General features: G+C 34.9%; 1 pseudogene; it reads left to right on the top strand.

Annotated features, from left to right (window-relative positions):
* The first annotated feature begins 15,331 nt into the window (after positions 1-15,331).
* LOC149849081 (uncharacterized) lies at positions 15,332-17,725 on the top strand (annotated as a pseudogene).
* Positions 17,726-26,660: the final 8,935 nt, after the last annotated feature.

Here is a 26,660-nt window from a genome sequence, read left to right as displayed (position 1 = left end):
GCTTTTTGAAAAACTCAAGTAGGCCCACTCGGGGTGGCGCCATATTCGAGTAAGTCAGGGCTAGACTAGGGTTAGTCAGTGTCTTGGTTAGTGTTAGGGGTTTAGAAGAGTTAAAACCATTTTGAAAACTCATTTTGAAAATTAGTTTTTAAAACTAGTGTTTTTAAATGTTTTTAAAGGTGTTTTAAAAACCCAAATGTGAAAGATGCCAAGTGGCATCACATTTGGGGGATTTCTAGGTTTAGTTAAGGGCTAATTAGGGATTAATTAGAGTCCCACCTAGGCTAGGAAACCACAAAAAATCGTTGCCTTTAGTGGATTTATTAGAAAGAGTCCTGAAAAAATGAAAAACCTCTTAATTAACCCTAATTAAGTGACTTTTTGAAAAACTATAAAAGGGGACCTAAAGGGGGCCAAAATGGGGGCTCTTTTCTCTCAAATTTTCGTGGCCTCTCTCTCCTCTCCATCACCTCCACTTTCCTCCATTGCAGCTGCAAGCACCAAGGTAATATTTTTTATATATTTTTTAGTTTTATTTAATACTTTTTCATGTTTTAAATCAATTTTAGCCATTGGTGTCATCCTCTTCATGGATTAAACCATGGATTCAACCTCAAGAACGGTTCAAGAAAGTGATCTAACTCTTTTTTGTGGTGTTTACAGGGATTTTAATCCATTAGAATTGATTTTAATATGATTCTTTACATTATTAACCAATAAAATATATGATTTACCCTTTTAATGGGTTAAATCTATGTTTTAAAGGTGATATCAAATTCCAGCCATTGATTCCCTGTTTTTATTTTATTTTCATGGTTTATTCATGTTTGTTTTATGTTCTATAGCATAGAAATAATTTTTATTTGCTGTTTTATGGTTTATTTTATTGATTTACATTAGTTAATGCATGGTTTGTCAAGTTTCTTAAATTTCTGTGTGTTTTAGGTTTAGAACAGTAAAGATAATGTTATTTCGGATTGAAGTTCTCATTTTTTTTTTCTGATTTTTTTATATGTGGTGCATGCATAAGTTATTGAGTCACTGTAGAAAAATCAGAGGTTTTGGATCTCGGAAACCCTGTCAAAAAAATCAGACATCAAATCGGGTTTTTAAAGCTTTAAAATCGTGGTTAAAATCAAGAAGGTAACTTGCTGTGATGATATTTCTCTCATCTTATATCCGATTTTAGATCTGTAAAGTGCTATGGTTTTACATTGAGTAGATCTGTCTGATGTGAAATTTTCGGATTTTTTGATCACTGTTTAGTGTTTTTCCCCTTTCAGAGAATCTGTTTTTAAATTTAAAACTCGTTAGGGTTTACCAAAACCCTAATCAGACTTGTGTTAGTCATAAATCCCAAACCACAGATTCGATTTTAGATCTGTAAAAAGTGAGTATTATTATTTTTTTGTCTACTGTTCACCACTAAAATTTTAGATATTTTTGTTTATAATTTCTATTTATGTCTGTATTTTCAATCTGAAGTAGCCGTTTTAATCCCTGTTAAAAGTGATATATTTTAGCTCAGATTGCCGGAAGGATTTCTCCCTAACCGGAGATGATGTTTTCGATCTGTAAATTGGGAAATCTCTGTTTTTCTTCTTAGTTAGTCTCTGTAAAATTTCATGGATTTTCATGGAGATTTGACCCCTGGTTCAGGTCTTGGATTGAAACTGGTTGGTGAATTTTGTCAAAAATAGCATATTTTTAGGGTTTAATGCAATTTTCGGATTAATTCAATGTCAAAAAATATTTTTATAATTCTAATTCAAAATTAGGGTTATAACAAGTGTAGGTACCAAATTTGATGAATTTTGGAATCTGATTGATGGCTGAATTAAGCAAATTGCAAAACAGGGTTCCTGAAAGATCCAAAAACACTGCCAAAATCACAGTTTTTCTGATATTCTTGAATTTTCGTGCATAAGCATATATTTTTAGGGTTTTATCATGTTCATAATCATATTAGAATACTTTAGGATAAATTTGATGTTCATTTGATTTCATTTAGTGCATAAAACCTAAGTTTTACCAAAATATTTTCTAAAAACCCTGATTTCAAGGCCATAGTCTTGCTATCAGGGGCAATTTGGTCATTTGACCTCAATTTCGAAATCCCTAATCCTAATTTTCATATTTTTAATCATGTCATATCATATTTGGTTTGATTTATTTTCATTTGAATTTTAAAAACTTGCATTTTATCAAATATCTTTCTGAAAACCCTAATTTCAAGGCCATAGTCTTGTTATTAGGGGTATTTTGGTCATTTTGACCCCAATTTCGAAATTTCATATCTTATCTTCCTTATTTATTCAATCTTATTTCATATTTTATCAATTTTGATTTAAGGGAATCATGGCAAAAAGGCTTATATCTAGCAAAATCCAGTAATTTCTAGATATTACTCGATAAACCTAGAAAAGCCAACATATCATCACTAACAAAGTTTTCTAGTTTTGCAGGTACATTGAAGACTTTATTTTTCATGTATTTAAATTTCAATAGTGATGTAAATTAAATTAAATTTGGAATAAGAATTTAAATTTCAGCATAGATTAGGATTTGCATTTCATATAGTTTAAACTTTGATATATGACTGTCATGTATGCCAATTCATGCACATTTTATTAATTCACTATGGTCTACACAAATGGCACATACACTAGCTTTTATGAAGTTTATAAACTTGGTGGAATTTGTATTTATGGCCATAGTCAAAATACAAATGATACCCAGATTTATGATCTTCACATTAGCCACATTCAGCCTACACTCTTAGGCTAACTTCAAAATGCACTGCATTTCTTAAAAATACAAAAAGTATTTCTCAATTCCTCAAAATCATATTCATTCATTTCATGTATTTCCCAATTCCAATTCAAATTCCAAGTCAAAGAAATCAAATTTTTCTAAGTCTTATTTAAAATCAATTTTCTAAAAATATGGATTTGCCAATGTTATTTCGAGTATTTCCCAAGTTTCAAATTCGATTTTCCAAGTTATATTTTCAATTTCAAAGTTTGAATTCAAAGAAATCAAGTTCTCCAAAGTTATTTCACATTTATCAGAATTGATTTTCACAAAATCCTTATATTTCTTCAGAAATCGATTTTCACTTCTCTCAGAAGTGCTTTCAAATCCTAATTCACGATTTTCCATATGATATTATTTCCAAGTATTTCAGTTATTCAAAGCAAACATCATGTTTTCAAATATACATTTTCAGAAAATTCATAGCACATGCCTGATTCTATGTGCATTTAGGAATTAGAACATGGTTTAGACAAGTTGAACAGAGCAAAGCAGTAGATTGATCCTTGGTTCGATTACCCCTGTTAAAGGTGGCAGGAACGGTCGAACCTCGTACCGACAGGCGAGTCCCATTCTACGGAATTTTCCCGCATTTTAAAAACGGAGGCGAGCTATTTTCAAAAACTTTTTCAAAGGTCAGTTTGACTCGCAAAAAGTTAAAAATTTTGCGATGATAACAGGTTTGGCATACACAACCTCTGTCATCATCCTTGCAGCAATGCTTCAGCCACTTGCTGTGTAACCACATCAGCTCCTGCAGTTGCCTCCACCTCATGGTTAATATTGGTTGTATAACCTATTAACATCCTTCATTCCCTACTGTCACCACTGCTTGCACATAGCATTACACGTAGCATCCACTGTAATTTCAATTCCCTACATTGATGTTGCTTTGATCCATGATGGTTAGTTGTCTTTTACATTAACTAATGTTGCATTGATGTATTTTCAAAATCCCTGTGTATGGCTAACATTGTATTTTATACACAGTCCCTTCACATTCAGCATAGTGGGTATCATTCATTTATGTCACACATATTGGATGTGAGCATATATATATATATATATATATATATATCATGCTTGGATATATATATGTACGTATATCTCTCTCTCTATATATATATATATATACATATATATATATATATACCTATATATATGTATATATATACGTATTTTTTTCATATATGTGCATTTCCTACATAGATATATGTCAAATTCTTAAATATAACATCTGTGTGTTAAAAATTCAATATCCTGTGCTAACTCTCTTTTTCAGGAGGATATAAAAAGTTTGAATTTCTCTCTCGGACTAGAAATCTTTGATATTTGCAATTCAAAGTTGTAATAAATTAGGTAGAAATGAGGAATTTATATTTCAAAGCTTTAGATAGAATAAGCATTGTGAATACCATAAATTGCTTATTTTTCATGCTTTTGCCTTTATTTCTCAAAATCTCACAATGGTGAAACACGAATGGCACGTGCACCATTTCGTAAGAGGTAAATTAATTCTAAGTTGATGATTTACATCAATGGCCATAGTCAGGATGTAAACAAAACTTAGGATTTTTATCTTTTATAAAATAACACTAGATCCTCTTCAAAAAATCATCATATTTTCAAATATTTCCTTCTTTTCTTAGAGTTTAACTTAGAATTGGCTCAAAATATATACCAATGGCCATAGTCAGGGTATATTGAGATTTAATTCCATTTTAAACTCTATAGAAGCACAAAAATATGTTTTATTCTTCACCTGAATTTAAATATAGATTACTATATAATACATTCAATGACCATAGTCAAGGATGTATTATATTTTCAATCTTATCTTAAATTCATTTAAAGAATGGGATATGATTTTCAAAATCCAATTTCAAAATTCTTTAAAATCATTCATCATATAGGACAGAATTGCATCATATTTTCAAAATTCTTTTTCAAAAATCCAAGCGATCTTGAATATCTTTCTTCAAATTTCTATTTCATCAATTCTATCTCATTTTCAGAGTCAAATTTGACTTTGAAAATTCAAATTCATTTCATATTCAAAGCTCCAATCAAATTCAAAGTTCAATTTAAAACTTTGAAGTTTTCTGATCCCAAATTCTAAATTCAGAGTCCAATTTGACTTTGAAATCCATTTGTATATCCAAAATTCAAAACTTCAAATTCAAAGTCCAATTTGACTTTGAAATCCATTTGTATATCCAAAATGCAAATTCTAAATGAAATTTCAAAGTTCTAATTAAATTTGAAACTTCTGATTCATCTTCAAATCCAAAATCAAAGTTTGAGATTGATTCTGAATCTCAAAAGCTTGGCCTTTTCTAAGTTCTAAAATTCAATCTGGGTTTTTCAAAACCCAGATCTACACTCAGAAGTCCCATCTTGGACTTTCAAAAACTCAAATCCAAAATTAGATCAACCTGGATCTAGTTTTCTAAATACAATTATACCTTTGGATCTTAGACTTCGGATCCAATTCCATCTTAGGATCTAGAACCCAAGTCTACTTTGGATCTCAGACTTCAGATCCAAAATCCATCTTAGGATCCAAAATCCGTTCTAGGATCCAGAACCGAATTCCATCTTGGATCTTAGACCTTAGATCCAATTCCATTTTAGGATCTAGGACCCAAATTCTACTTTGGATCTCAGACTTCAGATCCGAATACATGTTAGGATCCAGAATCCAATTCTATTTTGGATCTCAGACTTCAGATCCAAATCCATGTTAAGGTCCATAATCCAATTCTACTTTGGATCTCAGACTTCAGATCCAAATCCATCTTAAGATCCGGAATCCAAATTCCATTTCCAGTTCTAGATTTCAATTCCATTTTTCAGATCTCATCTGAACTTCCTAAATCCTTTTCTATTTGGATTTCTCAGATCCATTCTAAATTTCAAACTTCAAAATCTAAATTCAATTCCATCTCAAGTATTCATTTCCTTTCCTAAATTCAAGTTCAAATTCAAAGTCCATTTCCGACTTTGAAACTTCTTTCCCTTTCATCTCAGCTTTAATCATTCTCTTTTCAAAAATCCAGATTTATTCTTCCAACTCTAAATTACTCTAAAGACTTGGAACTTCTCTGATCTATCTCAAGTTCTAAAGTTAGATTCAATCATTTCTTCACTCCCTTATCAAATTCATCTCAGAAGCACTTGGAAATTTTCAAAACATCTTTTAAAAAAAGAGCATACATTCTTGCATTGCACAAGCATGATTCTTTGTGCATTTAGACTTAGGATAAATTCTTAGATTGTATTTTAGCAAAGCAAAAGGCATAGATTCGACCCTTGGTTCGATTACCCCTGGTAAAGGCGCCAGGAACGGTCGAACCTCGTACCGACGAGCAAATCCCGTTTCTCCATTTTCCCGCAAATTTTCAAAACGGAGGCGAGTTAAATTTCTAAATATTTTCAAATTAAGGTCAAGTGAGACCTTGCAAAAGAGTTCATCTTCTCTATTTCTTTCTTTTCTTTTCTTTTCTTTTCTCTTTTCTTTCTTTTACTTTTCTCCCTTCAAAAAGGAGGAAAATAGAGGTTAGAAAAGGAAAAAGAGAAGAAAGAGAGAAAAACCACAAGAGAGGAAAAATTTTGCGATGATCACAGGTTTGGCGACCGTGATGGGACACGTCTTCGTCCGGTTGAATCTATGCCTTTGTTTTGCTTTTATAATCTAAGTCTTTATTCTAAACATATGTCAGCTTCATTTCCATGCAAACCTTAGGGGCCTAGACTCTGTCCTAAGCTGACATTATTTTGCATATAGGATCTAAGTATGGTTTGGTAGGACCATATTGAGGAGATTATCCATGTTCACATTAGACTTAGGTCTTAAATACAACTCTCCTCAATTCTAGGGATTGAATGCAAACAATGTGTGCAAGTATATGCTTCTTTTGATTTAAATCTATCTCGTTAGGATTTGCATTAGAGCTTTCCTGTTTTATTGCATGTTGATCATATTTTTTAAAACATCCCTTACCTATATTGTCCCGGTCTTCACGTTGCTGGGCTGTCTCACTGAACCATAGTTCGGGAGACAGCCTCACAACTGGACCACTTATTTGGGTTCGCGCCCCCCTACCACGTACCTAAGGGCCATAGTCTGAGGTATATCGGTAGGTGCTCAAGGATGTTGGGAAGCCATTACCTTAGAACCGGAGGGATATCTTATATGCCACGTACTTCGAGCTTCGGCTTGAGTATATCGGCATACCTTGATTGGAATCAGATGATCTAAATCTTAGAGTTAGGATTAAGGTCCTATCAGCCATTTCAAATATTGCATATAAAGTCAGCTTTAGGGAGTGCTATTTATGCATCCTTGCTTGTATGTCTATGATTGAATGATATTATATATGTATATATCTTCCTTATATTTTCCAAAAACCCTGGGTATATATTATTCAAAATTTCCTCTTTTAAAAACCCAGGTATATTGCCTTTTCCTTCTGACTTCTTCAAAATCTTTTTGATCCTGCCTGCTATTTTTTAAAATTTTTTAAATCCTTGTCATTTATTTTTCAAAACTTGTTTTCCTCCATCATGAGAGAAATGATATTACCTATGAGGATTTTCAAAATCCTAAAAAATTTCTGCAAAATTCTTCAAAAATTTAAATATTTTGATCTAAATCCCTTTTAAATAAACTAACATGCTGATTTTCCTTTTCCAAATTAGGTTTTGAAAACCATTTGTCTTCAAAATCATCACCTCATATTTGTTTTCTTTTTTTCAAAAATTGGTTTTTAAACCACTATTTTCGAAATCAAACCTCATGATGATCTCTCATGATGATTCTCCTTTTTAAAAGGATCAGATCTTGCGCTGATCGTTCTTCTTACAAATCTATTTTCCTCCCAAAATGACTTTTTCACTCACCTTCTAAATAAATATTTTCCTTTCAAAGATCCCATGTGCAGGCAGGATCAGAAAACTCCTTTTTCTCAAAACTTATAAATCTTCAGTTGATTTTGGTATCTTTATCTGTTTCATTCATTTTTATTTTATCAAGTTTACATCAATTTTATCAAGTTTTATCAAGTTTTATCAAGTTTATCAATATTTCCTCAAATTCCATTAAATTTTATCAATTTTACCCTTTCAGGTTAAGGGATAAACCTAACCCTCGTTGTCCGAGGTGTTTCCCATCAGGTTAAGGGATAAACCTGACCCTCGTTGTCCGAGGTGTTCCCATTCAGGATAAGGGAAAATCCTGAGACCCCTCGTAGGAGTAATATCGCTACCTATGAGGATTCTTTTGTAAATACAAGTTTTGCCAATCTTTATTGATTTTTTTAGATTTATATCAATTTGCCTTCATTAAATTTTTCTTAAAATTCTATTCTTTTTCCCATTCAGGATAAGGGATAATCCTTAGACCCCTCGTAGGAGCAATAACGCTACCTATGAGGATTCTTTTATAAATACAAGTTTCGTAAACCTTCATTGATTTTCTAAATTTATATCAATTTCTCTTCATTTAAATTCCTTAAATTCTTTTCCCATTTCAGGATAACGGATAATCCTGAGACCTCTTGTAGGGGCAACAATGCTACCTATGAGAATTCCTTTTGCAAATACAAGTTTTATCGATCTTTATTGATTTCTAAATTTATATCAATTTCTCTTTAAATTCTATTCTTGTTCCCATTCGGGATAAGGGATAATCCTGAGATCACTCATAGGGGCAACAATGCTACCTGTGAGAATTCTTTTTACAAAAATAAATCAATTTCCTCAAATGTTCTACATTTTCTTCAAAGTTCTATATCCTTCTATTTTCTCAAAAGTTTATTCTTTCTATATTCCCCGTTCAGGATAAGGGTTTAATCCTCAAAAATGGACCGTATATTTGGTCCATCGAAATCATAGATCATAAAATTCTAAATCTTGTCATATCCCTTCTAAATTCAAGTTTCAAGTTATCTCATCGCAAAATCTTCTATTTCCCCTTCAGGTTAAGGGATAAACCTGAATCATTCTTTTCCTAAATCAAATGTATATTCCATTTCCCCTTCAGGATAAGGGATAATCCTGAAACCCCGGCCATCATTCTTGCCTTGATCTCTAAAAATGCCGGTCTTCTTCCCAACTCTCAGTTGGAAAACCTAGTGTTCGCACTGGTTATTTTGCTAAGTTTTCAAATCTAAAGATCAAGTTCATCAGTCCTCGTGCTGTTTGTCTCTCAGAAAGTCTCAATCCTAGATCAAATCATTAAATCAGAGGTCGTTAAATAATTAAATGAAAAGTCCCAGCTACTTCGCTGGTCGTTAAATGATTAAATGAAAAGTCCCAGCTACTTCGCTGGTCGTTAAATGATTAAATGAAAAGTCCCAGCTACTTCGCTGGTCGTTAAATGATTAAATGAAAAGTCCCAGCTACTTCGTTGGTCGTTAAATGATTAAATGAAATGTCCCAGCTACTTCGCTGGTCGTTAAATGATTAAATGAAAAGTCCCAGCTACTTCGCTGGTCGTTAAATGATTAAATGAAAAGTCCCAGCTACTTCGCTGGTCGTTAAATGATTAAATGAAATGTCCCAGCTACTTCGCTGGTCGTTAAATGATTAAATGAAAAGTCCCAGCTACTTCGTTGGTCGTTAAATGATTAAATGAAAAGTCCCAGCTACTTCCCTGGTCGTTAAATGATTAAATGAAATGTCCCAGCTACTTCGCTGGTCGTTAAATGATTAAATGAAATATCTCAGCTACTTCGTTGGTCGTTAAATGATTAAATGAAATGTCCCAGCTACTTCGCTGGTCGTTAAATGGTTAAATAAAATGTCCCAGCTACTTCGTTGGTCGTTAAATGATTAAATGAAATGTCCCAGCTACTTCGTTGGTCGTTAAATGATTAAATGAAATGTCCCAGCTACTTCGCTGGTCGTTAAAAGATTAAATGAAATGTCCCAGCTACTTTGCTGGTCGTTAAATGATTAAATGAAATGTCCTAGCTACTTCGCTGGTCGTTAAATGACTAAATGAAATGTCCCAGCTACTTCGCTGGTCGTTAAATGAAATGTCCCAGCTACTTCGCTGGTCGCTAAATGAAATGTCCCAGCTACTTCGCTGGTCGTTAAATGAAATGTCCCAGCTACTTCGTTGGTCGTTAAATAAAATGTCCCAGCTACTTCGCTGGTCGTTAAATGAAATGTCCCAGCTACTTCGCTGGTCGTTAAATGAAAGGTCCCAGTTTTTACTGGTCATTAAATGAAATGTTCCAACTCCTTCGTTGGTCGTTAAATGAAATGTCCCAGCTACTTCGCTGGTCGTTAAATGAAATGTTCCAGCTACTTCGCTGGTCATTAAATGAAAAGTCCCAGTTTTTACTGGTCATTAAATGAAAGGTCCCAGCTACTTCGCTGGTCATTAAATGAAAAGTTCCAGTTTTACTGGTCAGAATGTCCAAAATCATAAATTACAACTAAAGGTCGCATCAAAATCTATATTGAGTAAATATTTCACATAGAAGTCATGAAAACTTTGCCAATTTGCTAAAAATATTTGTCGATTCCAATAAATCTTACTGCACAAAAGATTTTCCTCAGATTACCTCTAGTATTTCTTTCCTAAAAGGTGAAACTTTTTGCGAAAAAGAGGTAAAACTCAAATCTTTTCCTGTTGATCAACCAAAAGCATGTAAGAAATGTCCTCGGTATGATTGGCGAAAGAAATATTCGATGACATTGAAAAGCCAGAAGCGAATTGATATTGATCATAGTTATGATACATGTTTTAAATGATTTTCTGGCAATTAGGCAGTGGAAATATCCTGAGCGATAAAAAGAATCCACTCAATCCATATCTCCTTATCCATTTTAAAGCTGCAATCAAATATCTGCAAAAGGGATCTCTCAATTGTCGTCAAGATGAAGACGAATTATGCGAGTAGACCCCCGGGGCCAAAGAAGATTTGGATCATCTACCAAGATGAAGGAGTTTGTGAAGGATCCTTCCAGGGAAAGTTCAGATCACCATCAAGATGAAGGCGAGTGTGATGGACCTACCGACAAACCCTAAATGATATTTGATTTCTGCTATCACCTAAAGACCTTTTGAGCCAATATCATATATAAATCCTTGAGAAAAAGAAGGATCAGAGCATCTCCGAGATGAAGGAGTTTGTGACAAATGATTAAATGAAATGTCCCAGCTACTTCGCTGGTCGTTAAATGGTTAAATAAAATGTCCCAGCTACTTCGTTGGTCGTTAAATGATTAAATGAAATGTCCCAGCTACTTCGTTGGTCGTTAAATGATTAAATGAAATGTCCCAGCTACTTCGCTGGTCGTTAAAAGATTAAATGAAATGTCCCAGCTACTTCGCTGGTCGTTAAATGATTAAATGAAATGTCCTAGCTACTTCGCTGGTCGTTAAATGACTAAATGAAATGTCCCAGCTACTTCGCTGGTCGTTAAATGAAATGTCCCAGCTACTTCGCTGGTCGCTAAATGAAATGTCCCAGCTACTTCGCTGGTCGTTAAATGAAATGTCCCAGCTACTTCGTTGGTCGTTAAATAAAATGTCCCAGCTACTTCGCTGGTCGTTAAATGAAATGTCCCAGCTACTTCGCTGGTCGTTAAATGAAAGGTCCCAGTTTTTACTGGTCATTAAATGAAATGTTCCAACTCCTTCGTTGGTCGTTAAATGAAATGTCCCAGCTACTTCGCTGGTCGTTAAATGAAATGTTCCAGCTACTTCGCTGGTCATTAAATGAAAAGTCCCAGTTTTTACTGGTCATTAAATGAAAGGTCCCAGCTACTTCGCTGGTCATTAAATGAAAAGTTCCAGTTTTACTGGTCAGAATGTCCAAAATCATAAATTACAACTAAAGGTCGCATCAAAATCTATATTGAGTAAATATTTCACATAGAAGTCATGAAAACTTTGCCAATTTGCTAAAAATATTTGTCGATTCCAATAAATCTTACTGCACAAAAGATTTTCCTCAGATTACCTCTAGTATTTCTTTCCTAAAAGGTGAAACTTTTTGCGAAAAAGAGGTAAAACTCAAATCTTTTCCTGTTGATCAACCAAAAGCATGTAAGAAATGTCCTCGGTATGATTGGCGAAAGAAATATTCGATGACATTGAAAAGCCAGAAGCGAATTGATATTGATCATAGTTATGATACATGTTTTAAATGATTTTCTGGCAATTAGGCAGTGGAAATATCCTGAGCGATAAAAAGAATCCACTCAATCCATATCTCCTTATCCATTTTAAAGCTGCAATCAAATATCTGCAAAAGGGATCTCTCAATTGTCGTCAAGATGAAGACGAATTATGCGAGTAGACCCCCGGGGCCAAAGAAGATTTGGATCATCTACCAAGATGAAGGAGTTTGTGAAGGATCCTTCCAGGGAAAGTTCAGATCACCATCAAGATGAAGGCGAGTGTGATGGACCTACCGACAAACCCTAAATGATATTTGATTTCTGCTATCACCTAAAGACCTTTTGAGCCAATATCATATATAAATCCTTGAGAAAAAGAAGGATCAGAGCATCTCCGAGATGAAGGAGTTTGTGACGTACCCTTCCCTGAAAAAGAGAGAAAAGTCAGGACATCTCCAAAATGAAGGATGATGTAAATAGCCCGAAAAAGTTCAATGACTAAAAAAAGAGTGCAAAAAGATCATCATGGGAAAACACCCAGACATCAAACTGCCGAAATTGCCAGAAGTCGTCTTTTCTCATGCAAAATTCTTTTATCAATATCTTTTCACTATTTGCTTTTATGAAATTGAGAATATTTCTTCTCTTCTCATATCAGGGAAATTGATAGCTTCCTTGAAGAAAGTCATCAGCGCTAAAATTTTGAATTTGACTCTTAAGACCAAGGAGTTAACCTCGATGGAGGAAATACTCTAGGTAAAAGAGGAAATATCTTTTCACACATATGCACATTTTCAAGAGTTGAAGTCAACTATAAATTTATCTTATTGGCAAAATTTTCTAGATATTCTAAGAATGAAATAAATATTCAATATCCATTTTGGATGCAATCTAGAGTTGTTTACATTCCCCGTCTTTCGCTTTGTCGAGAGACTCGCCTTCTCCTTGATAAAAGGATTGCATTCTTCGTCTTTCTCTTTGTCGAGAGACTCGCCTTTTCCTAAATAAAAAGTTTGCCTTCCCCGTCTTTCGCTTTGTCGAGAGACTTGCCTTCTCCTTTCTAAAAGGATTGCCTTCCTCGTCTTTCGCTTTGTCGAGAGACTTGCCTTCTCCTTTCTAAAAGGATTGCCTTCCTCGTCTTTCGCTTTGTCGAGAGACTCGCCTTCTCCTTTCTAAAAGGATCGCCTTCCCCATCTTTCGTTTTAGAGACTTGCCTTCTCCTTGTTAAAAAGGATTGCCTTCTTCATATTTTACATCTTGCCTTCTCCTTGCCAAAAGGATTGCCTTCTTCATATTTTACATTTCATTTTCTCCTTGCTAAAAGGATTGCCTTCTTCATATTTCACGTTTCACCTTCTCCTTACTATTGCCATCTTCATATCTTCATATTTTACCTTCTCCTTGCTAAAAGGATTGCCATCTTCATCACCATCTTCATATTTCACATTTGCCTTCTCCTGTCAAAAGGATTTGCCCTCCTTCATCTTTCACTTTGTCAAAAGATTCGCCTCCTGTTACCTTATTCATCGTTCATTTTGTCTCACATCTCCTTATTTTCCATCTCTCACATTCCCAGAAGAGTTGCCTCATTCAGGTGAGGTATCTCTCCTGTCCCATCACTGTTTCGAGAAATCCGTATGGTCGTCCCCTTCAGGTTAAGGGTTAAGCCTGAACCTCGTACCTCGAGGTATCTTCCTTTTTCAGGTTTGGGTTAAAACCTGAGTCTCGTTTCGACAAGGTATTTTCTTCCAATCCCATCATGGTTCTTCTCATCGAAGAATCCATGCTTTGTATATCCATCCAGAATAAAATCCTACTTGAGCTTCATCTCACGAGGCATTTTCGCAAAAATGTCCCATCAAGGTCATCATATATTCCTTTCCCCATTCAGGTTATTTTGAGATATATTCGCCCCATCCAGGTTAAGGGCTAGACCTGAGTCATTCTGAAAAGCTGATTTTGTCTCACCCATGAGACATGATCACAATTCTTATCTTTTCCCATTTCGAGATCTTCATCCGAAGTCCCATCACGATTTCCTCATTTTCTACTCAATCATATCACTTTCGAGGGTTTCGTCTTCCCAAGCCATTCAAGGATAAAGTTTTAAACCTGAAAAACCATGTCTTCCAAAATTATTCTTCCACACCCAGTTCAGATCTGCTGACTGGGGCACTTTTCAAAATTTGGAGTGTTTTCTTTGCCACTAAGCTCGGCTTTCAACCGGCTTAGTAGCAAAGAGGGGCATCTGTGAACACCCCAAATTTTTCAAAATCTTTTAAATATTCCCTTTTTGCCCCTAAATTCATTTTCTGAGCAATTGAGCTATTTTTAAATCTAAATTCCAATTCATTTCTCAAGTTTTATTGAAATTAAATTCATTTCATATGTTTAAATTGATTTCGGATCTGGATCCATTGTCCAGATCCAAATCTGAGTTTCCTTGTTCAAATTTTAAATTAAAATTATAGAAAATACCAAAAATAGCCTTTAAATAGCTCGGACAGTCCATTCGACATCCGTTTGGATCCATCACATTATATTTCTCGATTCGAGTATCAAAACTCGAACATTTTCTCAAAACCTGGGTCCAAACCCATTCTTTTGAAGAAATTTCCCCCAAATGGTCGGAAATTCTCAGAAAAATACTTTTGTAAATATTTTTTAGAAAAATACAAAAAAATAAAAATAAAAATATTAGGGTTTTATCTTTGTTTTCTCGTAAAGTTTTAGATTTTCATTCCAAAATATAAAAAAAAAATATTGAAATAAATGAAGAAAATTTCAAAAAAAATGGTTTTTGGAAACCCGTTTTTGAAAAAGACTTTTTAAAGAGGCTCCTTTTAGGAAAAACTTTATTTTTGTTTAAAGAGTCGAGTTAGGGTTTTGAAAACCCTAACTCTCGCCTTCTCCTTCTCTTCCCATCCAGAAGAACTCCATGGCCGATCCCATGTGCGCCCTCCATCCCCAAAACCTTCTGGAAGCCTCCTCACCATCGGACTCGATCGATCGCCATGGCCATTCGCCTCAACCGCTCATCTTCAACGACCTCACCCTTCTCGAGCCTTCTTGTTTTCCCTTAAAAAGACATCTAGAAATCCATTTTTCTTCACCCGTTTTCACCCTACCACAACATCTTCTCCTTCAAGACCGCCTTCACCCCTCCCCTTTCCTATTCGATTTTCCATTCGGCTCGAGTGAAGGAAGCCGACTGTCTCTCAGCCGGATCGCAGGAAGTTCCAGATATCTCTCATACCGAACAAGTAAGTAAATCTTCCCTTGCTGATTCTTTTCAGAGATCCCCTTTCCTTTTCTTCTTAACCATAACTTTTTTTTTTTCCCATCGATCACGGGAAGTCGACCCTATAGTAGAAATGCCATGAAGGTATGCCCTCCTTCTTCCCCATTTAAATCTGTTGTGAAATATTTTGCTTAAGTTTCATTTTTTTTAGGGCACGAATGGTAGGGTCGATCTGCATATAGCAGGATTGACCCACCTGGTGTTGCTACAGTAAAGGAGCAATCCGAACTCCGACATCTATTTTACTTTCTTTCTTTTAAAAAAATTTTCCTTACATTCAAGTAAATTTTGAGTATCAATCGATCCGGCATATTGTTATTTGATTTTCTGCTGATATGATCAATTCCCCATTCTTCTTTCTTCATTTTCAATTTTAGTTTCTTATTTGCCCTGTTTGATTTATCGTTTACATCAGTCTGTAATGTTTGATCTCCTGTTTTATTGATCATCGCATTTTTTTTTCTTCTCTTCGTGCAATATCAACAGAATGAGTGGTTACAGCACTTTGTTTTCGGTTATATGATTCATCCCATCCAATTTATTTAGTTGTGAAAATGCAAATCTCTGCATATCTAAATTCATAACACCATCTCCTGCTAAATCTTGTACTATTTCTTTATTTTCTCTTATGTATAATGCATTTTATCATCTAATAAATGATGTTAGCCTCCTTTATTCATTGATCTTTGTTCGTACTTAGTTGATAACCTTACCATCTTATATGTTTCACTGTGAATGTAAGCCTGATAGGGGTACCTCATTAGGATAACCCCTTTTCTTGTGTGCCACCTTCCCTCAGTAGTCCATTTTTTTTTATTGTCGATCTTGCTTGTTGTATCCCTTTTTTTTTTGTGTTCATCTTCTGTCCCAGCATCATCTATATATCCTCATCATGCATCAGGGTGTCACATAAATTTCATGCTCTCGCGTTTTTTTCATGTTTCGGTGGTGTTTATTGCGTAGCAGGGTTATATTGTTTCGTGATATCCTCGCTCAGCGTGTTATATCTGCATGTTTTCTCAGTTAGATAACATTTCGTATTAGCTTAAAGTGACTCCAGGATAATGCCTACAATTGGGGAAGGATGTTCATAGCTTGTCTGTTTGCCACGGCAATCTAGTCATGAATTAACTCAGATTCAAGCTGAGATTCATTGAGAATCCCGCAATCTGCCGAAGCCTGTTGGAGGTATTGGAGGCATGGAAGCCATTATCGATGAAAATCTTGGAAATATCAAAGAATAGTGCATTTTGATATGTGACTGAAGGATTTGGTAAAAAAATCAGGTTTAGCAAGAGATTGACCTTGCAAAAATATTTGTAGATGTTTCAAAAGGGATAAAATCACCATCCCCCAAATCAAGTTGCTGTGCAAATCAGAGGTTAATTTACCTTTTAAGATACACTTCATCACAACATTAGTTCTTCTGCTGCTGAGTATATTCCTAACTCCCATGCCATGATGTATCACTGAAATCCCGCAACAACATAACCTCAGTGGTTGCCAACAAAGTCCACGCTAAGTATACTTGGACTGAGGTGTGCTTAATTAAGATGGGTCCATTGCCCTTTGCACCAGTTCGACCAACGGAGTTGGAGAAGAAAGGCGATCACAGGAAGGATTTCCTTCTCTGGTGGATCAAGTGAAGGTCTTTATCACTGTAGTCTGGCCACTGCAATCCGGCAAATCCAAGACTCTCAACATTCTGCCAAAGGCCCCAGAAACCGAAGGCATCTACAGGGCAGCTTTGTGGCTCGTCTCCTTGTGCTTGTTGATGTATCCTGGACCTTATCAAGCAGCGTGTTGTTCTGTTTCTTCAAGCCATTCAGAACCCCAGAGGTATGCTTATATTTTCCAAAATAATGTTTTTGTGACAAGAGTTGTTCAAGAAAGGGAGTCTGCTGGTGGAATTAAGCCGTTGTGCCTGATAGAATGAAGTGTTTTTAGTGATTAAATGGTTTTTGTTCGTGCTGTGCACAAAGCAAATTGGATGAATGAGATGGAGATCAGCATCTATGATTCATGGTTTGATCATGTTGTTTCTTGTCTTCCTGGACTTATCCCTGATGGTTTTATATATCTGAGAGCTAGTCCTGACACCTGCCATAAGCGAATGATGTTGAGAACAGAAGAAGGTGGTGTATCACTGGACTATCTGCATGACTTGCATGAAAAGCACAAGAGCTGTTTGTTCCCTTTTCAGAGTGGAAATCATGGGGTGCTATCAATTAGTTAATTGCCACTCCATATGGATAACTCCCTGCATCCTGATATGAGAGATCATGTATTTTATTTGGAAGGAGGCTATATGCCTGCTAGCATTCAAAAGGTGCCAACTTTGGTTCTAGATTATGAACCCAATGTTGATTTCAGCAAAGATATTGAAGCAAAGCAAAATATGCTCGCCGAGTTGCTGAATTTCTTGAATTTGTCAAAAAGAAGAAAAAGGTGCCCTCCTCTAAATCTGGTTAACCAACAGATTCTCCTACCTCATAATGGAAATTTCTGGACTCCAGATAAGAATCCTTCCAGTCTTCAACATTGAAATCGTTTGATTTCAGGTAGGCAATGTCATTCCTGTCTAGTTAGTTGCATGCATGCCTTGTTCGATTTTCTAGTTTTGTCTGTGTTTTGCTGTTGAAAATATTTTTGTGGCCATATACAACACAATACAGTCACCCATCATTCAATGTGTTGGAGTTTTATCAGCTATACTGTCGTTGAGATTGATCGACTGATATTTTGTGAAGATATCTTCAAGTTATTGAAATCAGTTTACCATGAAATCAGAAGTAAAGTCTGATTAGAAATCAATGTAAGTCATCCAATTACTATAAGTCATCCAATCACTGTAAATTGTCATGTTTAGTTTCCAACATTTCCACATCATCTACACTGCCACAACACTGCAGATCTGTTGTAATGTGCCTGAATACTGCATCTGTGCATTTTTACTTCACTTGTATGTTATATATATTGATAATCTTTTTTTTTTTTTACCATCATCATTACAGCACAGTATGGCTTCATTACACACTGTCACTCGTACACAACCTCTATCATCATCCTTGCAGCAATGCTTCAGCCACTTGCTGTGTAACCACATCAGCTCCTGCAGTTGCCTCCACCTCATGGTTAATATTGGTTGTATAACCTATTAACATCCTTCATTCCCTACTGTCACCACTGCTTGCACATAGCATTACACGTAGCATCCACTGTAATTTCAATTCCCTACATTGATGTTGCTTTGATCCATGATGGTTAATTGTCTTTTACATTAACTAATGTTGCATTGATGTATTTTCAAAATCCCTGTGTATGGCTTACATTGTATTTTACACACAGTCCCTTCACATTCAGCATAGTGGGTATCATTCATTTATGTCACACATATTGGATGTGAGCATATATATATATATATATCATGCTTGGATATATATATGTACGTATATCTCTCTCTCTATATATATATATATACATACATATATATATATATATATATATATATATATATATATATATATATATATACCTATATATATGTATATATATACGTATTTTTTTCATATATGTGCATTTCCTACATAGATATATGTCAAATTCTTAAATATAACATCTGTGTGTTAAAAATTCAATATCCTGTGCTAACTCTCTTTTTCAGGAGGATATAAAAAGTTTGAATTTCTCTCTCGGACTAGAAATCTTTGATATTTGCAATTCAAAGTTGTAATAAATTAGGTAGAAATGAGGAATTTATATTTCAAAGCTTTAGATAGAATAAGCATTGTGAATACCATAAATTGCTTATTTTTCATGCTTTTGCCTTTATTTCTCAAAATCTCACAATGGTGAAACATGAATGGCATGTGCACCATTTCGTAAGAGGTAAATTAATTCTAAGTTGATGATTTACATCAATGGCCATAGTCAGGATGTAAACAAAACTTAGGATTTTTATCTTTTATAAAATAACACTGGATCCACACTGAATCCTCTTCAAAAAATCATCATATTTTCAAATATTTCCTTCTTTTATTAGAGTTTAACTTAGAATTGGCTCAAAATATATACCAATGGCCATAGTCAGGGTATATTGAGATTTAATTCCAATTTAAACTCTATAGAAGCACAAAAATATGTTTTATTCTTCACCTGAATTTAAATATAGATTACTATATAATACATTCAATGACCATAGTCAAGGATGTATTATATTTTCAATCTTATCTTAAATTCATTTAAAGAATGGGATATGATTTTCAAAATCCAATTTCAAAATTCTTTAAAATCATTCATCATATAGGACAGAATTGCATCATATTTTCAAAATTCTTTTTCAAAAATCCAAGCGATCTTGAATATCTTTCTTCAAATTTCTATTTCATCAATTCTATCTCATTTTCAGAGTCAAATTTGACTTTGAAAATTCAAATTCATTTCATATTCAAAGCTCCAATCAAATTCAAAGTTCAATTTAAAACTTTGAAGTTTTCTGATCCCAAATTCTAAATTCAGAGTCCAATTTGACTTTGAAATCCATTTGTATATCCAAAATTCAAAACTTCAAATTCAAAGTCCAATTTGACTTTGAAATCCATTTGTATATCCAAAATGCAAATTCTAAATGAAATTTCAAAGTTCTAATTAAATTTGAAACTTCTGATTCATCTTCAAATCCAAAATCAAAGTTTGAGATTGATCCTGAATCTCAAAAGCTTGGCCTTTTCTAAGTTCTAAAATTCAATCTGGGTTTTTCAAAACCCAGATCTACACTCAGAAGTCCCATCTTGGACTTTCAAAAACTCAAATCCAAAATTAGATCAACCTGGATCCAGTTTTCTAAATACAATTATACCTTTGGATCTTAGACTTCGGATCCAATTCCATCTTAGGATCTAGAACCCAAGTCTACTTTGGATCTCAGACTTCAGATCCAAAATCCATCTTAGGATCCAAAATCCGTTCTAGGATCCAGAACCGAATTCCATCTTGGATCTTAGACCTTAGATCCAATTCCATTTTAGGATCTAGGACCCAAATTCTACTTTGGATCTCAGACTTCAGATCCGAATACATGTTAGGATCCAGAATCCAATTTTATTTTGGATCTCAGACTTCAGATCCAAATCCATGTTAAGGTCCATAATCCAATTCTACTTTGGATCTCAGACTTCAGATCCAAATCCATCTTAAGATCCGGAATCCAAATTCCATTTCCAGTTCTAGATTTCAATTCCATTTTTCAGATCTCATCTGAACTTCCTAAATCCTTTTCTATTTGGATTTCTTAGATCCATTCTAAATTTCAAACTTCAAAATCTAAATTCAATTCCATCTCAAGTATTCATTTCCTTTCCTAAATTCAAGTTCAAATTCAAATTCCATTTCCGACTTTGAAACTTCTTTCCCTTTCATCTCAGCTTTAATCATTCTCTTTTCAAAAATCCAGATTTATTCTTCCAACTCTAAATTACTCTAAAGACTTGGAACTTCTCTGATCTATCTCAAGTTCTAAAGTTAGATTCAATCATTTCTTCACTCCCTTATCAAATTCATCTCAGAAGCACTTGGAAATTTTCAAAACATCTTTTAAAAAAAGAGCATACATTCTTGCATTGCACAAGCATGATTCTTTGTGCATTTAGACTTAGGATAAATTCTTAGATTGTATTTTAGCAAAGCAAAAGGCATAGATTCGACCCTTGGTTCGATTACCCCTGGTAAAGGCGCTAGGAACGGTCGAACCTCGTACCGACGAGCGAATCCCGTCTCTCCATTTTCCTGCAAATTTTCAAAACGGAGGCGAGTTAAATTTCTAAATATTTTCAAATTAAGGTCAAGTGAGACCTCGCAAAAGAGTTCCTCTTCTCTATTTCTTTCTTTTCTTTTCTTTTCTCTTTTCTTTCTTTTACTTTTCTCCCTTCAAAAAGGAGGAAAATAGAGGTTAGAAAAGGAAAAAGAGAAGAAAGAGAGAAAAACCACAAGAGAGGAAAAATTTTGCGATGATCACAGGTTTGGCGACCGTGATGGGACACGTCTTCGTCCGGTTGAATCTATGCCTTTGTTTTGCTTTTATAATCTAAGTCTTTATTCTAAACATATGTCAGCTTCATTTCCATGCAAACCTTAGGGGCCTAGACTCTGTCCTAAGCTGACATTATTTTGCATATAGGATCTAAGTATGGTTTGGTAGGACCATATTGAGGAGATTATCCATGTTCACATTAGACTTAGGTCTTAAATACAACTCTCCTCAATTCTAGGGATTGAATGCAAACAATGTGTGCAAGTATATGCTTCTTTTGATTTAAATCTAATACGTTAGGATTTGCATTAGAGCTTTCCTGTTTTATTGCATGTTGATCATATTTTTTAAAACATCCCTTACCTATATTGTCCCGGTCTTCACGTTGCTGGTCTGTCTCACTGAACTATAGTTCGGGAGACAGCCTCACAACTGGACCACTTATTTGGGTTCGCGCCCCCCTACCACGTACCTAAGGGCCATAGTCTGAGGTATATCGGTAGGTGCTCAAGGATGTTGGGAAGCCATTACCTTAGAACCGGAGGGATATCTTATATGCCACGTACTTCGATGTGAGCATATATATATATATATATATATATATATATATATATATATATATATATATATATATATATATATATATATATATATATATATATATCATGCTTGGATATATATATGTACGTATATCTCTCTCTCTCTATATATATATATACATATATATATATATATATACCTATATATATGTATATATATACGTATTTTTTTCATATATGTGCATTTCCTACATAGATATATGTCAAATTCTTAAATATAACATCTGTGTGTTAAAAATTCAATATCCTGTGCTAACTCTCTTTTTCAGGAGGATATAAAAAGTTTGAATTTCTCTCTCGGACTAGAAATCTTTGATATTTGCAATTCAAAGTTGTAATAAATTAGGTAGAAATGAGGAATTTATATTTCAAAGCTTTAGATAGAATAAGCATTGTGAATACCATGAATTGCTTATTTTTCATGCTTTTGCCTTTATTTCTCAAAATCTCACAATGGTGAAACACGAATGGCACGTGCACCATTTCGTAAGAGGTAAATTAATTCTAAGTTGATGATTTACATCAATGGCCATAGTCAGGATGTAAACAAAACTTAGGATTTTTATCTTTTATAAAATAACACTGGATCCACACTGGATCCTCTTCAAAAAATCATCATATTTTCAAATATTTCCTTCTTTTATTAGAGTTTAACTTAGAATTGGCTCAAAATATATACCAATGGCCATAGTCAGGGTATATTGAGATTTAATTCCATTTTAAACTCTATAGAAGCACAAAAATATGTTTTATTCTTCACCTGAATTTAAATATAGATTACTATATAATACATTCAATGACCATAGTCAAGGATGTATTATATTTTCAATCTTATCTTAAATTCATTTAAAGAATGGGATATGATTTTCAAAATCCAATTTCAAAATTCTTTAAAATCATTCATCATATAGGACAGAATTGCATCATATTTTCAAAATTCTTTTTCAAAAATCCAAGCGATCTTGAATATCTTTCTTCAAATTTCTATTTCATCAATTCTATCTCATTTTCAGAGTCAAATTTGACTTTGAAAATTCAAATTCATTTCATATTCAAAGCTCCAATCAAATTCAAAGTTCAATTTAAAACTTTGAAGTTTTCTGATCCCAAATTCTAAATTCAGAGTCCAATTTGACTTTGAAATCCATTTGTATATCCAAAATTCAAAACTTCAAATTCAAAGTCCAATTTGACTTTGAAATCCATTTGTATATCCAAAATGCAAATTCTAAATGAAATTTCAAAGTTCTAATTAAATTTGAAACTTCTGATTCATCTTCAAATCCAAAATCAAAGTTTGAGATTGATCCTGAATCTCAAAAGCTTGGCCTTTTCTAAGTTCTAAAATTCAATCTGGGTTTTTCAAAACCCAGATCTACACTCAGAAGTCCCATCTTGGACTTTCAAAAACTCAAATCCAAAATTAGATCAACCTGGATCCAGTTTTCTAAATACAATTATACCTTTGGATCTTAGACTTCGGATTCAATTCAATCTTAGGATCTAGAACCCAAGTCTACTTTGGATCTCAGACTTCAGATCCAAAATCCATCTTAGGATCCAAAATCCGTTCTAGGATCCAGAACCGAATTCCATCTTGGATCTTAGACCTTAGATCCAATTCCATTTTAGGATCTAGGACCCAAATTCTACTTTGGATCTCAGACTTCAGATCCGAATACATGTTAGGATCCAGAATCCAATTTTATTTTGGATCTCAGACTTCAGATCCAAATCCATGTTAAGGTCCATAATCCAATTCTACTTTGGATCTCAGACTTCAGATCCAAATCCATCTTAAGATCCGGAATCCAAATTCCATTTCCAGTTCTAGATTTCAATTCCATTTTTCAGATCTCATCTGAACTTCCTAAATACTTTTCTATTTGGATTTCTCAGATCCATTCTAAATTTCAAACTTTAAAATCTAAATTCAATTCCATCTCAAGTATTCATTTCCTTTCCTAAATTCAAGTTCAAATTCAAAGTCCATTTCTGACTTTGAAACTTCTTTTCCTTTCATCTCAGCTTTAATCATTCTCTTTTCAAAAATCCAGATTTATTCTTCCAACTCTAAATTACTCTAAAGACTTGGAACTTCTCTGATCTATCTCAAGTTCTAAAGTTAGATTCAATCATTTCTTCACTCCCTTATCAAATTCATCTCAGAAGCACTTGGAAATTTTCAAAACATCTTTTAAAAAAAGAGCATATATTCTTGCATTGCACAAGCATGATTCTTTGTGCATTTAGACTTAGGATAAATTCTTAAATTGTATTTTAGCAAAGCAAAAGGCATAGATTCGACCCTTGGTTCGATTACCCCTGGTAAAGGCGCCAGGAACGGTCGAACCTCGTACCGACGAGCGAATCCCGTCTCTCCATTTTTCCGCAAATTTTCGAAACGGAGGCGAGTTAAATTTCTAAATATTTTCAAATTAAGGTCAAGTGAGACCTCGCAAAAGAGTTCCTCTTCTCTATTTCTTTCTTTTCTTTTCTCTTCTCTTTCTCTTTTCTTTCTTTTACTTTTCTCCTTTCAAAAAGGAGGAAAATAGAGGTTAGAAAAGGAAAAAGAGAAGGAAGAGAGAAAAACCACAAGAGAGGAAAAATTTTGCGATGATCACACCTGAGCTGAAGAGAGATATTCTTGACGAAGGTCATATGTCGAAGTACACGATTCATCCGGGAGGAACGAAGATGTTCAAGGACTTACAACGTAAGTATTGGTGGCAAGGTATGAAACGAGAGACAGCGGCTTACGTTGCAAAGTGTTTGACTTGTCAGCAAGTCAAAGCGGAACATCAGCGTCTAGGTGGTACCTTGTAGAAGATTGAGATTCCTCAATGGAAATAGGAGGATGTTACGATGGATTTCGTGGTAGGTTTACCACTGTCTAGGCGTAAACGCGATCCAATTTGGGTAGTTGTGGACAGACTCACCAAGTCTACCCACTTCTTGCCGATCAGAATCAGCCAGTCGCTTGAGAGCCTGGCCCATTTGTACGTTAGAGAGATCGTTCGGTTGCATGGTGTGCCGAGATCTATCATTTCTGATCGTGATCCCCGATTTACTTCGCGACTGTGGGGTCAGTTGCAATCTGCTCTAGGGACAAGATTGAAGTTTAGTACAGCCTTTCATCCTCAGACAGATGGGCAGTCCGAGCGGAAGATCCAAACATTGGAAGATATATTGCGAGCTTGTATGCTTGATTGGAGAGGTGAATGGGATTCACACCTATGTTTGGTAGAGTTTGCGTATAACAACAGTTACCACGCTAGTATCGGGATGGCCCCGTACGAAGTGTTGTATGGTAGACCTTGTCGATCGCCATCTTTTTGGGACGACATTAGTGATAGAGCGAGCGAAGCGCCGATTGTTCTTTAGCACTACACGCAGCAAGTGCAGAAGATTCGTGAATGATTGAAGGCAGCGCAAGATAGGCAGAAGAGCTACACCAATAAGAGACGTCGCGAATTGTCTTTTGATGTTGGAGACATGGTTTTTGTCAGAGTTTCGCCGACAAAGAGCGTGTTTCGATTTGGAAAGAAAGGGAAGTTGAGTCCGAGGTATGTTGGACCGTTTAAGATCGTGGCGAGGATTGGTGAAGTGGCATATCGTGTCGAGTTGTCCCCACAATATGCCCACATTCACAGTGTTTTCCACGTATCGATGCTCGGGAAGTATATTCCTGACCCATCACATGTCATTCGTTACGAAGATGTGGACGTGCAGGAAGATCTGACCTTGACAGAAAGGCCCATAGAGATTGTTGATCGACGAGATCAAGTCTTACGTACCAAGACTATTCTGTTAGACAAGGTACGGTGGCAGCACCATGGCATCGAAGAATGCACATGGGAACCAGAAGCGAGCATCAGGGAGACTTATCTAGAATTTTTTGTAACCTCCTAAGAGAGATTTCGCGGACGAAATCCTTTTTTTAGGAGGGGAGGATGTAAGATCCACGATTCTAATTTTGATGATTATGGTGTAATTATATGGAAATCAATGAATTTTTATGTCTTGGTAATTTTTGAGGATTTGCTTATTTTGAGAACTGGGTAAATCACGTAATATTATGTAGATAAAGCAATTTTGGGAAATCTAGAATGGATCAACACCTGAATCCTTTAGGATAAGTTTGGAATAGGGTGGTGGTGATACACCCCAAAATTTAGACCCGAACAACGAGAAAACCTTGTCAGTGTATGTGAATTACGAGTATGGACTTAAGTTTGGACCCGAATCTTAGAACGCTTAATTTTAACGAACGAATGGTGATTTCTTTAAGAGGCTTCGACCATTCTACATTAATTAAGGTTATTAAGAGAATGAAACGACTTGTTGGGATTAAATTATTACTTTGTTTCAGTAAAAATGCGTTTTCTTATGACCTACATTTTGGCGGGTTTTGGGTTTTGACCCAGAACACTTAGTGGATCCAAGACCCATGGGCGACCCTATCAGTGGACATCCATAGCCATGGTTGACCAGCTGGTCAAGGGTGGACCAGCTGGGTGGCATTTTTGCAAGAAGGTTGCATGGTTTTAAAAAAAAAAAAAAGAGGGCCTCTATTGGCCATGTATCTTTTTAAAAACCTCATGATGGAGCCCAAAGCCCATCACGAGGGGCGTCTTTTCAAAAAAGAGAGCATGGGGCTGGCGCCCCATGGCAATTTTGAAACAAAACTAAAAGTTTTAAAAATACCCAAAACCGGTTGGGCCTAAGGAGCGGCTAGCCTTGGGCAGCCCTTGAAATTTTTCAAAACATTAATGGCTTT

This window comes from Nuphar pumila, chromosome 1, assembly GCF_984573655.1.
Source record: "Nuphar pumila chromosome 1, dmNupPumi1.hap1.1, whole genome shotgun sequence".
NCBI classification, from domain to species: domain Eukaryota; kingdom Viridiplantae; phylum Streptophyta; class Magnoliopsida; order Nymphaeales; family Nymphaeaceae; genus Nuphar; species Nuphar pumila.
This window is presented reverse-complemented; position numbering and strand designations above follow the sequence as displayed.